This window comes from Podarcis muralis, chromosome 9 (genome assembly GCF_964188315.1).
Source record: "Podarcis muralis chromosome 9, rPodMur119.hap1.1, whole genome shotgun sequence".
Classification (NCBI taxonomy): domain Eukaryota; kingdom Metazoa; phylum Chordata; class Lepidosauria; order Squamata; family Lacertidae; genus Podarcis; species Podarcis muralis.
In genome coordinates, this window is record NC_135663.1 from 80,963,621 (window position 1) to 80,979,160 (window position 15,540).

Sequence of the window (15,540 nt, forward strand, 5' to 3'; positions counted from 1 at the left end):
CAATAGTGACCCAGTGTTGAAATCATAGCTACCTACATAGCCCGTAAAAAAGCATGGATGAGATGATTGGGATTTGCCTCCCCAGTAAGACTGACCATATATCAGATGTGGACTTCCCCCTGCAAAGCTGCCATTCTCATGCCCCCACCTCAAGTAGTGACCAGGACATGGATTGGGAGGAGGAGGTACCCCAAAGTCCTGGGGAGTTCTGGGCCCTGGTGGTGCAGGTGATGAAGCTACCAGTCGTGGACCTCTGATCTTGGTGCGTCTCCTCCCCAGACAGAGGCCCTCAAGCCAGAACATTCACAGGAGCCCCTGCACTTGTCCCCAAGGATCTCCAACCCACACCTGGCACTAATGCCAACACACCATGCTTGAAGAAAGTGAACAGCAATGATACTTAAGGCTCCCTGGTCTGTGCCTTTAAACCTCTCCACCCATCTCGGGGCGGGGGAAGGGCTGTGATAGGTAGCTGGGTCAGAAAAAGATGTAAGGCAGGGGTGAGGAAAGTGTGGCCCTACAGATGTTGTTGGACTCCAGCCACAGCCAGCAAGACCAATGATCAGGGACGAGGAATTGCAGCCCAGGAACATCTGGAGGCCCATTGGTTTCCCATTCCCGAAAAAAATCTCTGTTGGGTTCCTTCCATACCTTACTGGAGCAAGAGCAATTTGTCTTGGAGCTGTCCAAGGTGCTGCCACCCAAGATTGACCTTAGTTGTTAACTTGCCTGTCTGTCTTGGTCTGACTGCCACGGAATTTGGAAGTTGGCCTTTCTAGAAAAGATAGATCAAAAGCACACACTCTAAATCTGTTGGGCCTCTCCCCTGCCTGGGGAAGGTGGCATCCTTGAGCTAGGGATTGGGCTCGGGAAAATAGTTTTTGCAGTGTGAATTTACAGAGAGAGAGTGGGTGAATTACTGAAGAATAATCATGTTGGGGTACAGTTGGTCTTGTCAGCATCTGAAGCAGGATCAATTGTTATGCTACCTTCTGTGGGAGTAGATCAGCTCCCAATAGGGTCTGCTTGTATATTTGTAAATGTACACCATCACTTCAAGTTATAGGTGGGGAGGGTGCCATTTTTGAAAGATCTCTCGTGTACAAAATGTCTTGGAAGTGAAAATCTAGCCCCTCGGGACTAAAGACTGCAAGCCCAGTCTCTCCTTGGTGTACTACGTTTGTATACTTGCAGGGAGCTTTTTACACAAGAGAGCATTGACAAATGTGACCTCCCACCTTTAGTGTGAAGTGGGACCACAACTGCAGAATGTTTATTTGGGGTCTGCTCATAGATTGCAAAGGGCCCAATCAACTGGTAAGTTACCTGGCACAAGTCCCTTTGAAATGAATAGGAGCCACACAGGAACAGAGTTTATTCATCCAAACTTTCTTCTGGATTGTCCCCAATGACAAATCCAGCAACAGATTAAGTCCATTATAAAATCAAAACAAATGGAATGCAATTTATTATATACATCATGAAATATCTGCAGGAAGATAAATCCTTACGCAATAATAGTTCTGCTACTGTTGGAAAATAGTTATTAACTATTGCTTCTTCATTCAGCTGTACTTATTGGGATTTTTTTTGGGGGGGGAGACTTTATTTCTCTCTGAAGGAGATTGTAATATTTTACTTGGCGAGAATGGTATCTCTTAGGACTTTGTGGGAGCAAAAAGAGTGTAGGTGTAAAGATACAAAGACTCTACAGCGTCCCAGAAAAGGGAATCTTTGCCTTTGGGCAGGGCTTGCCTTAAAAGGGCTGCAGTTTCTTTAGTTTATTTTCCTGGAGAAACAATTTTCATATGTTGTGGGACTGTGCACAGATACTGAAAATAGATAATTAATGAGATAATTGGATACTGCCTGTTACCTCCTGTCCAATGGGATTATCTGATGGCTAATTATGGACAGATTGTGATTAATGTGATTATGGATGGGATATTAATCTGATTCTGGATTGATCTAGTTATGTTTTAGTCTGCTCCAAATGGTTAATTGGATCTTAGATAATAGAAACGCAGCTTGAAACAGGTTTTGCCACATCACTTGACGGAGGGGGGGGGGTTAACTGGTTGGGCTTGTGAGCGATACATTATTTACAAACATCGAGGAAGCTGTTCATTGAGAGAATATCATTGTTCATTCGGTTTCCAAGATCCTCTGAAATAAAAATCAATAACTATTTTTAAAGCCTCCTTAATGAAAGCAGTGCATATAACACACAAACAAAAGGGAAGGGGTTAAGGAGTTGCCTGCCCACTGCCTGCTTTGCCTGACTGCTACAAAGTACTCCAGCCAAGTCATGTGTACCTTCAAAAGGCATATACTAGGGCAAAGTATGCATAAAATGCATTTATTGAAAATAACACACACTAGTGCATTATATACTAAAGAAACTATTTTGCAAAAGTATCTATAATTTCCTATATTAGGAAAAATTGCTGACAAAAACATGTATATTAGGGTGGGAATGTGCCAAAATGCTGCTGAATTTTCATGACAACTTCTTTTTAAAAAATCACAAACTGATGAGGAAATGTAGAGAACTAAAGATTGGAAAAACCAAAAACTGCCCGAAACAAAAATTAACATATTCTCCCATCCATAGTTCCTGCCATGCAAAATTCAGAGGTCTTCTCACACACCTCTCTCTATCCTCCTTCCTGGAAAGAGAGATTCATTATCACAGTTCAAGAAGGCACATTCCAGCAAGGCAAAAATACTCAAAAAAAGGTGTGCCCTGTGGGAGGGGGTGTGCCCTGGGAACACTCCTGAGGGCCAAATAGAGAGGCCTGGAGGGCCACATTTGATCCCTGGGCTCAAGAATCCCCATTCCTGATGTAGTCCAACTCCTTGCTCAATGCAGAAAATCTCCACCAGATTATTGTCCAGCTTGAGGAGGCAGAGGCAGAGCCCAGCAATGCTCTCGGGAAAGGTCCGTAGTTCCATTGTCAACCTGCTAATACAATAAAGACATTTCTTGTAATGTTCAACCAAAATCTCCCCTCCTGTAACTTAAGTGCATGAGATCTTGGCCTGTGTCATCTGGAGCAGCAACAGAGAACAAGACATTGCCCTCTTCCATATGATAGCCATGTATAAACTTATGCATGACAATTTTTTTCTTTTTCTTTTGGTATTACTATTTTACTGAAAAGGTTTCAATTATAAAGAAATACAGTGATACAAAGAAACAGAAAATAAAAATAAAAAGCACAAAAATGTGTAGAAAAAAATAATATATGAATATATACGAAAACTACCCTAACCCATGGGAAAGCAGGTGGCGCTGTGGGTTAAACCACAGAGCCTAGGACTTGTCGATCAGAGGGTCGGCGGTTTGAATCCCCGCGACGGGGTGAGCTCCCGTTGCTCAGTCCCTGCTCCTGCCAACCTAGCAGTTCGAAAGCACGTCAAAGTGCAAGTAGATAAATAGGTACCGCTCTGGCGGGAAAGTAAATGGTGTTTCAATGTGCTGCTCTGGTTCACCAGAAGTGGCTTAGTCATGCTGGCCACATGACCTGGAAGCTGTATGCCGGCTCCCTTGGCCAATAAAGCGAGATGAGCGCTGCAACCCCCGTCGGCCACGACTGGACCTAATGGTCAGGGGTCCCTTTACCTTTTATCCTAACCTATACATTCTTTTTGATATTGTTATCCTAATAGCCTACTACATTTTGTATAAACTCATTCCAAATATTGTCATATTTATCCAAACAAAACAGTCCATTCATAAGTTGACTGTTATCATATTGTTGATCCATTTATCAAAGGAGATCATAGCTTATGCATGGCATCAAGAAAGTGGACTGATAAAAGTTTTTCTTCCTTTCTCATAGCCCTAGAACCTATGGGCACCCAGCAAAACTGAATGTTCAAAGATTCAGAACAGACAAAGCAGGGTTGCCATAAGTCCTCTTTTTCCAGGACACGTCCTCTTTTTCATGATGAGAGTGGCCATAGAGATCCATAGTTTAAAGAAGTCGGCAAATGCGTTCTCTTTTTCTACTCTTCAAAATATGACAACCCTACATAAACTATGGAATTTATTCCCACAAATTGCAGGGGTGGTCATCAGCTTTGAAGGCTTTAAAAGAGGATTAGACAAATTCATGGAGGAGGAGGAGGAGGAGGAGGCTAGCAGTGGCTCTGCTCTGTCTCCGCAGGAGGCGGCAGCATTTCTTCTGGATCCCAGTTGCTGGAAACTGCAGGATGGGAGAGTGCCGTTGCTCCAGGTCCTGCTTTCAGGCTTCCCGTGGTTCATCTGGTTGGCCAAGATGAACCTGCGGACTGAGGGGTCTTCGGCCCTCCAATAAAATATTTCAGGGAGCCCCCACCCAAGTTGATGGGGATTGCCATTCAAATGATGTGTGTGCACCCTGTCATGTGATCGATTTTTTGGTGTGGGCGGGACTTACCTGGGGCCCCCTAATATTTTATTCAAGTTGGCACCTGTGCCGGCCACTGTGAGGACAGGATGCTAGACTAGATGAGCCAGTAGGCTCCTCTTCCATGTTCTTATGTGACAGCCCTTGAGCCCTATGTGACCAGTAATTCCTGCAATGAACCTAAGAACATAAGAATAGCCAGATAGATCAGGCTTGTGGCACTTTGGTCCCCTGCACTTACAATGCCCAGTTCTCTGCAACTCCCATGTAAATGTTCATCAGTTTTATCATCTACATCCCAGGGAGGAGATTTGTTATGAACCAGACCCGCCCCGGTTCTTGTTGGCTTCCTTCCTCCTCTTCAGTCAGTTTACAAGCTGCTCCGTCACCTTTTTTATTTTAAGCACCAACCGTCTGGTTCCATCCCTGTTGAAGTGGTGCCCATCTCGTTGCTGCTGCTGTTGTTGTTGTTTTAAATAAATTTTATTGTTGCAACACAAACACATACGACACTAAAGGAATAAACTTAAAAAGAAAATATAAATACAAGTACAAATATAGATACAAATACTAAACAAATAATAAACATATAACCATATTTCACTTCTTGTTTTCTTCTAATTGACTTCCTTCGTCCTCAACACTGGTCTACTTTCATATTTAATAAACTGTTTCCTTCTCATTTTGTTTTTTCCTACTTTTATTTCTATTTTAGACTTTTACACCTTAATTTGTTTTGCAAAAGTTAATCAAAACAAGTCCAGGGATTAATTTGAGGGCACTGCTTTTTAAGATACAGTGGTACCTTGGTTTAAGAACAGCTTAGTTTATGAACAACTTGGATTAAGAACACTGCAAACCCGGAAGTAGGTGTTTTGGCTTGTGAACTTTGCATTGGAAGCAGAACATGTTCCACTTCCTGTCGAGTGTGTTCCATTTGTAAATTGTAAATTGAGTCCCCTGCTGCTATGGGAAAGCATGCCTTGGTTTAAGAATGCTTTGGTTTAAGAACAGACTTCCGGAACGGATTAAGTTCGTAAGCTAAGGTACCACTGTAATCACTATATTTTCCCCATTCCTTTTGAAATTTTTGTTTAGACTGACCCCTAACTGGATCTGTCATTCTAGCTAACTCAAGGTAATCAAATAATTTTTCTTGCCATTCTTTTTTTGTTAGTGCTGACTCGTTTTTCCAATTTTTGGCAATTAGGATTCTCGCTGCTGATGTTGTATACAGGAATATTTTTGTGTTTTCCCTAGCGATATCTGGATCTAATATTCCCAATAGAAAAGCTTCTGGGTTGTTGTTTTTTACAAAAGTTTGTTTAAATATTTTCTTCAGCTCTTCATATACCAAATCCCAGAAGCTCTCAATTTTATCACAGGTCCACCACATATGTAGGAGCGTCCCCTCTGCTTGATTGCACCTCCAACACAATTTAGATTTTGTTTTATACATTTTAAATATTTTGCTTGGTGATAAATACCATCTATAAAACATCTTTAACAAATTTTCCTTTATCGCCTCACAAGTGGTGCCTATCTCTTTGGTAAAGGTCCAGTCTGCCCCAGAATGATTCCGACTGCCCTTAACAAATCCCAACCCATCCTCTCAACACCATAATCTCATGAGACCACAAACCTGTCTGACTTACCCTAAGTGTGAAATAAGTAGCATCTCAGAGAAAGCTACCTTCGAGGTCCTGGTTTTCAGCACCCTATGTTGCACCCTAAATTTGGCTTCCAGGATCTTACAGCTACATTTCCCCATATAATTGGTGCACCAAAGCAACTGTCTCCTCCCCAGCACCAGGCTATGAGCAGAACCCACAATTAACTTAGTGGTCTTATGTGCATTGCACAGACACAAACAGCTATTTTCCTAACAATTGAATTGCCCACTACCACCCACCACCCACCCATAGAAGAGGTATCTTTGGCATGAGAAGATAGATGGTCATCTGCCAATAAATGGGTCCCTTCCAAGGGAATGCCTCCCTTTATCTCAAGATGATCTTGTCCTTCCTCAATACCTTCCTTCTCCCTGACAGCAGGGGAGCTGTCATCGAGCGTGTGGGACCACATCCCTAAAGGCCTTTTCCACCACTTTCTTTGCCTCTCTTAAATTTTCCAGTTCCATCACCTTGGCCTCAAAGGAAAAAAACTAAACACGTTCCCAGAGATCCAATAGCTCATTGCATTTCATACATACCCACAACTTCTGCCCCATTAAGAGATATACATATAGTAGGGTTGGGGGGGGGGGACACGGGAAAGCCCCCATGTCCATGCTGGCTTTCTACTTGCATGATTGTTCTTTGCTTGTTTTTGTTACACGATTAAGAGTAAGGGATTCTGTTGAGCAGAGTGGGGTGTCCTGGCCTTCTTAGTTTGCTGCCAAACTCACGCATCTGCTGAACTTGCCTTGATGCTTTGCCAGCCAAGGCTCCCTCTAGCTTGTGGAGGGGGCTCCCTCACTAGCTGGTTCCAAAGTTATATTCTGCTGGCTAGCTCCTCCCAGCTGTTGTAGTAACCAACTGTTTATGGCAGATGCTCATGAATAGATTAATTCAAAGAACAGTGGATTAAAAAGAAACTTTGTTCTCTATTCTGCCTTTGAAAAATCGTGAGTTTGTAGATAATGGCAAATACAGACTATTAATTGTACTGAGTCCTGCCATCAGCCATAAACTACTTGGTTAGTCTATTGTGTGACTATCAAAATGTTATAAAAACCCTGCACGAAAAACTGTTTTTGTGGTTGAAATGGATACCTCTTTTGGGAAGGATTAGTTCTCAGTTCTGTTTCTGCCTCAGATTCTTAGGAAGAAACTTTCCTGTTGTCCTTAGGTAGAAGGTTTCCACAGGATGTCAAACATAGCAAAGCCCAGAGACCAGCCCATCAATGACATTTCCAAAATGCATGTAGTTGTAGACCTTTATTTTATGTGGGCAGCCAAAAAGGAACCTTTCCAACACAGCCCACATGGAAAACATTTCAGCATTGCCAGCATTTCAAACTGTATCCAATATCAAACTACTAATTTTATATATGTATATACGTGGAAATTTATGTAGGTGTGTGTGTGTGTGTGTGTGGTTTGGAGGGGAAGAGGCTTGGCTTGGTAAAGACCTGGAATCTCAGACCTAAGGGGATCTTGTGGAAGAAGAAATGAAAACACTGGATATTATATCATGAAGTCTATCTTTTAGTGCCTATTAGCATACTGCAATCCATGTGCATGCCACAAAGAACTTCTTATTCCAGAGAGTCAGTATAGAGCATAAGACATAAAGCAGGCTTCACAGAAACCATAATATTTTGAGCTCAGTTACATATCTGTATTAGGGGGATAACTAGGGAGATCTTCAGCAAAATCTTGCAGCACAGAGTCTCCTGTTCAGCGTTCCAGCCAGTCAGCATTCTGTGCTCACTCAGAATGCTCTGTTCTCATTGTGCTGTTTTTGGCCCCACCTCTTGGCTTCCATCATCCCCCCTAAATATTTTTTGGTAGTACAAATCTTGGGGTTCTCCCAAACTTGCTGATTCCTCCCTAAACAGGACTGCTTCACAAGGTTCTTTGGAGATTGTTTTGCTGAGTGTTGCAGCAACCTCTTTGAGATGGGGGAACTGAGGAGCACACAGAATTCTTCCCGCTCAAAACATCTTCCCCATTCACTTCACTAGATCAGTTAATCAAGGACCACACTTTAGTTTGGAATGGAAGCTACAGTCAATTAACCATACTGATCGTGTAAAACTTTGAGCCATAATTAATCCGATGCTAACATTGCTAATATATCTTTCTAGGTGGATTCCTGGTTTGTTTGTTATGAGCACACACCCAGACCCTGCTCTACGGCCATAAAGTCATAACCTCTCCTGCTTAAGGTGTTAGGCTTAACACCTAAAAGATGTGGCATAAAATTAAAAATGTACAGAGATGGAGGAGGAAAATCAGCAAATTTAGGCACCAAAGTTACATGATCATCTTACAATGATCGCCTAGAATGGAAACAGCCAAAATGAGCTGATCTCTTCACTAAGCCAGTCAAATAGATTCTGCATCCCATCTCTTGCTCTCTGCTGAAACCAGATGAGACAAAAAGGACTAACCTGAAAAGTATTCCTTATTTAGCAAATCTCAATGTGAAACCCTAACCAATTTAGTATACTGCATGTCCAAAATTATTTGGGATTCCAGCGCAGTGCTGGAGAAATTCCATTAGGAATTTTGCATGCAGATGGTCCCAGGTTCAGTCGCAGGCACCTGCAAGCAGGAGTGGGAAGACACTGAGTGGCAGAGGTTCTCCAGGGTTTCAAAGACCCCCATTTGAAACCCTGGAGAACCTCTGCCACACAGTGTACTCCGTCTGCTGAGCTAAATAAATCAATAATCTGACTCTGTGAAAAGGCAGCTGCTTTTGTTCCTAGACAGAGTCTATCCAGAGCTCTTAATCATCTCAGCTAGGAACAGAACCTCCATCTGCAGAGGCAGTCTGTCTCTGAATACCAGTTGCTTGGGGCTGGGGAAAGAAATGGGGGGGGAGCTTGTTGCTCTCATCTTGTTTGTGGGCTTCCTGAAAGCACCTAGCACAGGTGTGGGCAGACTTTGGGCTCCTTGGATCTGCTTCGTTTCCTTGTTTTACTAGAACCTTAAGTGCTACCAACCAGAGCAGGATACAAAAGACGTATTCAGTATTGAATAACGGGGTGCTTCTGAGTGCATTCTGAGCCCCTTCATTTGTTTTGCAGAATGGGAACTGAACTGAGTTCAACACAGCTGCTTTTGCACCAATGTCCACTTCATTTTGCTGTTATTCAACGGCTGGAAGCCAGAGACCCAGCTTGCTGTAGTGTTAAAAGTGTTGGACTAGGACAAGGGAGACCACAGGTTCAAATCCCAGCTCTGCTATAAAGCTAACTGGGCAGCCTTGATTGGGCCAGTCACTACCTCCCAGCTGAATCTACCTCACAGGGTTGTTGTGAGGAGAGGGATGAGAACACTTTATAAAAGTAATAACAATTATTGTTTTCATTTATATCCCAACTTTTTCTCCTGGGAGTTTGATGTGGTGTATATGGAACTCCCCCTACCCAGCTAAACCCCACCACAACCCTGTGAGGTAGGGTGGTAGAACTGGAAGAACAGTCAATAGTCAAACAGTAAATTAGGGAAAGAAACATTAGACATATGTGAGATTAATGAGAAGGGGCAAAGTACTCAATAAATAATAGGGGATACAATGAAATCGGTGGTGAGAGGAATTGGTATTAGGGAATCCGGTAAATTGTTAAAACAACAACAAGAAGAGATGAAAAAGTTATAGGAAGAAATTAGGACATTGGAAAATCAATATATTAATGATAACGATAAAATAAGTTATGCACAATTACGGGCAAAAAGGAAGGAGAAAATAAAGATATGGGAAAAGTGCAGAGAGATTTGATATTCTTGAAAAGAGAATTTGTTGAACATAGTAATAAAAATTCTAAATTGCTGGCTAGAGCCGTACTGTAAAAAAAAAGTAAAGAATTCAATTAGCCTAATAAAAGATAAAATGGGTAATATTCACAATCTGATGAAAGATAAGTTGAGAGTATTTCAGGAGTTTTATCAAGAGTTATATTCAGCAGTTAACAATACTATGGGGAAGCTGAAAGAATATATCAAGAGACACTGGAAGATAAAGCTAGAAAGTAGGGATAGAGAGGTTATGGAACAACCAATTTCAGAAAAAGAAATAGAGGAAGTTATAGGGAAACCAAAAGGGGGTAAAGTCCTAGGAACAGATGGATTGGGAACGGAATATTATAAGGTATTTTTTAAAAAATGGTTCCTAAATTGAAGGAGTATATAATTCAGTAATAGAGGGTGAGAGGATCTCACCATTGTGGGAACAATCAATAATTAGCTTAATGCCAAAACCAGGAAAAGATTTGAAGGACCCAGGATTGTATAGGCCAATTTCTCTAATAAATCAAGATGGTAAAATATTGACCTTAATAATGGAAAAAAGTATGAATAATTTCATGTATAAATATATAAATTAAAACCAATGTGGTTTTGTAGCAGGAAGACAGATGTCTAGTTTAATAGGAAAAGTGTTGAATAAAATAGATATAAGAAGAAATAAATTGAAAGTTGGTATAGTAGCATTGGCTATCTTTAAGGCTTTTGACTGTATAGAATGGCTGGCATTAAAAGTTTAGGATTTGCAGAACTATTTAAAGCATTAAGAAATCAATTATACTTGATGAACAAGGCATATTTCATAGTGAATGATGGTATAACAGAACAAACAACAAAGGATGCCCCCTTTCCCCAATTTTATTTGTATTGGTCATTGAGACTCTGGCCAATGTAATTAGAGAAGATGGAAATATAAAAGGAATAAGCAATAAAGGAAAGGAGAAAATAAGCTTATTTTCAGATGACACCTTGCTAACAACAACAAAAAAATCCATTGGAAAATATGCAGGTAATAGAAACACATTTGGATTTTTGGGGGGAGAAATAACAGTGTTGCGAATTAATTGATTCAAATCAGAGATGATTATATTTAATTATGACGAAGATGAAAAATGAAAAATTTTGAAGGAAAAAAATAGATATAAAACTAAGAAATGTAATAAAGTATTTGGGAATAAATAGAACAAGAAACTTAGAAAATTTAGAACAAGAGAAAAATTAAAGAGTGAAATTAAAGAGTGAAATTAAGGAAAAGCTGGAGGAATATAAGGAAATTAAGCTTTCATGGTTTGGAAGAATAGTGATAATTTAAATGAAAATTTTGTCTAGAATATTTTTTTATTTAAAATGTTATCAATTAAGATATTGGACATAGAGCTAAAGGGTTGGCAAAATATGATCAAAAGATTTTGTAACTGGGGTAATAAACCCAGAATTAATAAACCCCAAAAATAGGTGGACTGGGTCTCCCCAACATAAAGTTATATTATATAGCAAATCAGTTAAGATATATTATAGATGGGATAATATAACAAGGAGAGTGAGAGCGGTACACAGGAAATGAGGGAGAAGTTAGTGAATATATTTTTTTATCAAACCAAATAGGCAATGGTGGCAGAATATTGAAAATCCCTTATTAAGAAACATTATTGAGATATGGGTGAAATATAAAGGAAATTTGGTACCAGTAAATTCCCCACTAACTCTGGTGGTAGTGATAGAAGATTTCCCAGTAAATTGAAAAAAGGAAATTGAAAAAGCGAAAAAGAAGAAAAGACTTAAAATAAAGGATTGGGTGGAGAAAAGAAAATTACTATGTTAGTATGGAGATGGTACTGCACACCATTAAATCAATTAAAGAAGGAATATTTGGCGTTATGTTGGAGGGGATGCCAGGATGACTTACATTCACATGTGGTGGAGGTGTAAATACATACAAACTTTTTGGCAAAGGGTATTTAAGGAGATAACAGAAATCACAGGGTTAAAGCTGACCAAAAGTCCAGAGGTAGCATTCTTATCAGTTTACAATGTAGTGGAAGATTCGCAGGCTATGAAAGACTTGCTCACAATTGTATTGACAGCTGCACAAGTTATTATAACTAGGAAGTGGAAGGGGCAAGCAGAATATAAAATGGAAGAATGGTGTAAAGAGGTGTGGGATATAGTTTATTGATAAATTAACATGTGCTATTAAGGTAAGATGGGGAATATGTAGGAGAAATGATTTTGAGGAGATATGGAAGGTATCTGTTAGATAGTTATAATGGAATGGTCTCAGGGGTGGGGTGCACATTTTTATTTCTATTTATTTATTATTACTTTGTTACAACAACAACAACAACAACAACAACAACAACAACAACAACAACAGAAGTAAAATTGTGAAAGCCTGTGTCTCTATTATTTATTGTAACCAATAAAGGTCATGGCCACTTTCAACCCCCTACCCCCTCCAAAAGAAACACCCTGTGAGGTAGGCAGGTAGAAGTGGAAGAGGACAGCTCAGGGCAGGAAATGTGAAGATGAGGGATCTCGAGTGTTGTTAAAGGTGGGAGGGACGAAGTACACAAATCACAGGTGATCTCCTATCCTTGCTTTTATTGGGTGGGAGGAGAGGCAGCCACTAAAAATACTTGCCTTGAGCTCCTTGGAGGAAAGACATGATATAAAGATGGTAAACAAAAAAAAAAAACCACAGTGGTAATTGTTGTTGTTGTTTGGTCGTTTAGTCGTGTCCGACTCTTCATGACGCCATGGACCAGAGCACGCCAGGCACTCCTGTCTTCCACTGCCTCCCACAGTTTGGTCAAACTCATGCTGGTAGCTTCCAGAACACTATCCAACCATCTCATCCTCCGTTGTCCCCTTCTCCTTGTGCCCTCCATCTTTCCCAACATCAGGGTCTTTTCCAGGGAGTCTTCTCTTCTCCTGAGGTGGCCAAAGTCTTGGAGCCTCAGCTTCACGATCTGTCCTTCCAGTGAGCACTCAGGGCTGATTTCCTTAAGAATGGATGCGTTTGATCTTCTTGCAGTCCATGGGACTCTCAAGAGTCTCCTCCAGCACCATAATTCAAAAGCATCAATTCTTCGGCGATCAGCCTTCTTTATGGTCCAGCTCTCATAAAGAAGGCTGATCGCCGAAGAATTGATGCTTTTGAATTATGGTTAGAATATGGTTAGAATAAGAACTTTTGCCAATACTGCAAATCACTTGTAGGTCCTGATCCAGCTTTTGTCGCCCCCTGGCCTGACTGGTTCTTGTGGGAAACTGACAGGCCTTTGTTATGGGGCGCCAGTTTGGTGGAGTGGTTCGTGACGGACTAGGACTTGGGAAAGAAAGACCAGGGTTCAAATCTCCCCTCAGCAATCAAGCCCACCGGTGCCTCCCAGCCGAGCCAGGGTTGTTGCGGGGATTCAGGTGAGGAGGGGGAGAACCAGATATAAGCAAAACCCTTTTGCCAATACTGCAAATCACCTAGAGATCTACCTGCAGATCCTGCTTGAGCTTTGTCTATGGGGGTCAAGAGGTGAGCCCTGTGTCCGAACATTCAATTCATTCATATCTGCCTTTTATCCTAAGGTTGCAACAACTTAAAAACGCAAATTGATGCAGCAGCAGGTTCATCTCTGCTTAGCTGTGGGCCGTTTTGTTCCTCCGCTCCCCAGGCCCGGCTCCTTTGGCAGGAGGCTCCCTCGCTCGCAGCTGCTCCTCCCGGCTCTGCACTATTCAGGCCGGCGCGCCTCTTGCTGGGCGGATCCGCGGCTGCTTCCCGCTTGGCGCGCCGGAGTCGTCCTCCCGGCAGAGCTGCCTGTTGCATCCGAGTGAAGGGCAGGAGGGAGAAGAACTCGCCCAGGGTCCGATCGGGGGCGTCCACACGACCGGCGCGAATTGGTTCCTGGGGAGGAGAGAGGGGCTCCTCTGAATACCCTGAACTCGAGTGCGGGGTCGGGGAGGGCGGGCGGGCGCCCGCAAAAAACCCATAGTATATATATGCCATGTGGCCTGAATATGCACTCTGACTATTCCTAACTTTATGGATAATGGTAATATTAATTTATAATTTAAGATGTTTTGAAATCAGTAAATTATATGTGGGAGTTATGTCCTATTAAAATATAGAGTTGTCGATACCATTATGTGAAGAGGAGGGAGAAACAAACATTATTTTTTAAAAAAACGTATTTCACATCTTGATGCCTTCATATACCTGGGAGTAAGCTGCACGGATTTCAGAGAAGCACGCATAGGCATGCATAATACCAAACAAGTGTAATCCTACCCTAATAGAACAATATAATGCTGTTCTATAAAGCTATAAACATTAAATATATACTAAATAAAGTGGCTAGACCTTAAGGTAGCCCACTCGTTGAAGGAAAAGTCTACCAAGCAGTTCTGGGCAATAGTTTCGTTAGCAGGGATTGAGCTGGTGTAGATTTTATTGAAACAACTTCAGTTGGTTTAAAAGTTCAAATGTTTCACTAAATTTCTGGTTTGCCTGACGAAGATTTCTGTGTAATAATAAAACCTGCACGCGCTACCAACTAAAGACGATTTCTGTCACCAAATTTACTTTGTGTACATGACCATCGGAACAGCTTCTGGCTATGCTAGAAAGTCCCTTTCCCACACGCCGCATCCCCATCGTTTTTTTAAAAAGATGTGGGGAGAGAAAAAGATTTAAATATATGGAAAGGAGGTCACGGAGCCTTGTTTCTATTAATTTCTGGCGCCTCGCAAACCAGGAGAGCCCAAAGGCTTCTGGTTTAAGAGAAGTGAACTGAAATCAGAAACCTTTCGTTTGAATAAAATTAGGGGTGAGTTGCATCCGGTTTAATTGTTTAAAAAATAACATCCAAAACATTCCCCAGGTTTTTATTCCTGCCACTTTTAATTAACGGATTTAAAAAAGAAACACAGGTTTTTTTAAAAAAAATCCAAACGAAGGAACCTTCTCTTCGGAAACGTGTTTCCAAATTCAAGAAACGCTTGGAACACGTGGAGTTGCGGGTAGTTCTGTTTCTTATAAGGCTTACCGTGGGGGAGAAAAAAAATAAACAAATTTTCTAGGCGGATTGTTGCGGCTTCTCCGAGTCCCGAGGCTGCAACATGACAGGAGTTTAACCATTTCCATGGGTCAAGTAAGCAGCGGGGAGAAAGTTGTGATTTTAAAAACACAGTAAATGAACTGGGATAAAACATCAAGAAATCTAGAAAATATGCCAGGATTTGCCTAGGGAAGGAAATGGGGAAGAGAAAATACGAAAGAAAAACATGGACTTTCCCACGCTTTCTAGCGCCATCCTACGCGTGCAGATTCCCACGCAGCGCGGGGTACAGGAGGGAGGGAAGAAGTCCGCCTGGACTGGATGGGACTTACTTCTGGGTAAGGATGCTGCTCTGGGGCTGCGCGGTCCCCGAAGAGGAAAGGCGGCCATCGGATCAGGGGACCCTGAAGTGGGCGCCCGGGTCAGGTCGTGGGTCTCTCCAGCTCCGCCTGTCTGTCCGCAGGATTCCTCCGGCATTTCGGGCCCCGGGGAGGCGCCCTGGGGAGAAGGGCGACGGGGCTGCCGGGTCCCGGGCTGCCCATCCGAGGGAGGGAGGGAGGGAGAGGGGGGCGGAGGGGAAGCCCTTCTGGATCCCCCCCCTCCAAGCCGAGCAGCTCTTCC

General features: G+C 42.0%; 1 long non-coding RNA gene across 1 annotated transcript; it reads right to left on the reverse strand.

Moving 5' to 3' along the window:
* Nucleotides 1–1,445: 1,445 nt before the first annotated feature.
* LOC114604535 (uncharacterized) lies at nt 1,446–15,342 on the reverse strand. Its single transcript, XR_003708338.2, has 2 exons — nt 15,252–15,342; nt 1,446–2,965 (listed from the first exon to the last, which is right to left on the reverse strand). It is a non-coding gene; the product is annotated as an uncharacterized LOC114604535 (long non-coding RNA).
* Nucleotides 15,343–15,540: the final 198 nt, after the last annotated feature.